The following is a 2,996-nucleotide window of genomic DNA, read 5'->3' as shown; positions in this document are numbered from 1 at the left end:
ATTAGTCTGACCAAAAAAAAAATTATTCCTACTATTACGAAATTATTGTAACGGGCCAAATGTGCCCGGGCCCAACAAGAAAAAATCAAAACACCAAAAAAATAAAATACAAATAAATTAAACCAGTCCAAAATTACAATGGCCCAATATAGCCTAAAACCAAAAAACCTTAGATAGCCCAAAAGCCCACTACCTAAACCAATTTTCGGCAGAGTAAGTAACCCTAGCCCTAGGCACCCTTGCGCCCCCATATAAAGATCCTCGGCGTGCCATCATTTGCAAACTCGCCACATCACACTGCAAACAAGCAAAGCAGAAGAAAATAGCAAAGAACAATAATAGAAACAATAGCAAATAAAGACATGAATAATAGCAGTTGTAACATAAAATGTTCGGCTATAAAAGCCATGAAAATAGCTTGTAATGGACACGATTTAAAACATAAAACAAAGAAATCAATCAAAGAACGAAAGTTTCAAAAGGTGCATCTTTTATTTATTTATTTTTATTTGAAATAAATATATAAATAAATAATAAAATTTTACCTTCAGTTTTTCCGTCATCGTTGAGAACGGTTAGTCTTCCGTCGTTGTCAAGAAACTCCGGCAATCCAAACGTCATAGAACCCATTCGGGTTCCAACGAGGGTCGGAAAGGCAACAAAGACGAAGGTCTTCCTTAGCAATTTGACTTTTTCTTTTTCTTTTTTTATTTTCAAAATTACATCCTAGATCTAGGTTTTAAAAGATTAAAAAAAAAGGTTTTGAGATTTCCAACCACCGTGGACGGCGGAGCAGTCACCAGTGACCGGTGGCTGGCAAGGCGGTCACTCGCTGGAGCCTTGGCCGGACTTCGGGGGGCTTTCAGAGAAAAAAAGAAAGGGGAGAAGAGATTTTGTTTTAACAGGTTACAAATGATTTTTTTTTCTTGTTTTTCACTTAAATAGGCCACTGAAACGGCGTCATTTTGGCCTGGTTCTATAAACCCCAAAACGACGTCGTTTTGAGACGAATCAGATCGACTCGACCCGCTCCAACCTAGACTCGCATGTTTTCATATTTTGGGTTATTTACGCCTCTGGTCCTTCTACATTTCTGGATTGTTTTAATCTAGTACTATTTTCTTTTTTTTATTTTTTAAAAATTTGTCTCTTTAATTTTATTTCACTTTTACTTTGGTCCTTCGATTCACAAAATGGAATGGTGCACTTGGTGGAGTCTTGGGACATTTTCCCTGTTAATCCCTTGCCTTTTTGCGCGTTTCAAACTGGTCCTTTTATTTGTTTTATCATTCAATCAATCTATTTTTATTATATTTTATACTTGCAGTTTAGTCTAAACATCAATTTAGTCCTCATTTAATTTAATTTATTTATTTATTCATTTAGTTTCTTATTTCTTATTTCTTTATTTTTGTTTATTTTTATTTTTATTTTGTTTTTTCGGCATTTGTTCATTTATTTCATATTATTATTATTATTATTATTATTAAACCATTTTATTCAAAATTTCTTTATTTCTTTGTTTATTTGCTTATTCTCAATTTTTAATTAAACTTTTACTAGTATTTATTTATTATTTCATTTGTTATTTCATTCATTATTCCTTTTATTATTTTATTTATTTTTATTTTATTTTTGTCCTCATTATTTTTATTTCATTATATATATTTTTTATATCTTCTTATATGCCTTGAAAATTTAGATTACTCGTTATTATTATTATTATTATTATTATTATTATTATTATTATTATTATTATTATTTTGGGCGTTATGAGGGTGCTAACCCTTCCTTGTACATAACCGACTCCCGAACTTGTTTGCCTAGATTTTGTAGACCGAAAATCATTGTTTTAGTATATCAAACCGTTTATTAAAACGATCAAATTACGAGGTGACCCGATCACACCTCATAAAAAATGATTGGTGGCGACTCTCATTTTCGTTATTATATAAAAGTCGATTTCAAAAATGGTTTCAACAGCTTGGCGACTCTACTGGGGAAAAAATAAAAGAGTCAATATAACAGCCCAAATTTCAGTGAAATTGGAACAGTGGTTTCGGGACCACAAATCCGAATTTGAATAATAAAATTATTTAAATTTCATAAAATGATAGGTAATGTGATAGGAAAATTGCATGAAAATTTTTACAGAAAATTTTTTATCGATTATGTGTCTAATCGCAAAAAGGACTAAATTGAATAAAATGTCAAAGTTGGATTCTAATAGCTATAAGGATCAAATAGCTATGGGATTCAAAACGTGAGGCCCTTATATAGCAATTAGACCATTACTGAAAAACATATAGATATTTTTGGTGAGTCATCCATGGAAAAATTGAAAAAAGGCAAGGACTAAATTGGAAATTAAATTAATTAGTATATGTTAAATGATTAAATAAAATAAAACCCATTTTATATCATCATCTTCTCCATAAAATATATGGAAACTCTAGGAGAGAGAAAGAAATCTTTTCAAGCTTGAATTGGTAAGTTCTATGTCACGTTTTTAGTAATTTTTATATTTTTGAAATCGAGAAAGCTTAATTTCTCTATTTGGGGGGATTAATTTGAAAAGAAATCAAGGTTTAGAAAATCCTTCATGGATGAATATGCTGTAAATTAAAATATTATGATAGAAAATGAAAGGTTATTGATAGATAAACAACTTTTACAAAGTGATTTTTAGTGAAAACATGTGTAAGGACTAAATTGAAAAGTGATGAAATTATAGGAAAAATTTTGAAATTTATGAGATACATGTGCTATAAAAGTTATATTAAAATTTTGATTGGGCTTGGAATAAGGAGTAAATTGCATGAATTCCAATTCCCGAGCCTAGGGAAAAAATTAGAATTAAATAAAAGTTTGGGGGCAAAATGGTACTTTTGCCTAGAATGTGAAATTGGCTTGATTGAATGTAGAAATCATAAAATTGATGATTAAATTTATTTATATAGATTCGGAAGTGTTGAACAAAAAAAAAAGAACGAGGA

This window comes from Gossypium arboreum, chromosome 12, assembly GCF_025698485.1.
Source record: "Gossypium arboreum isolate Shixiya-1 chromosome 12, ASM2569848v2, whole genome shotgun sequence".
Classification (NCBI taxonomy): Eukaryota; Viridiplantae; Streptophyta; class Magnoliopsida; order Malvales; family Malvaceae; genus Gossypium; species Gossypium arboreum.
The sequence above is the reverse complement of the archived record's forward strand: the minus strand, read 5'-3'. Positions refer to the sequence as shown.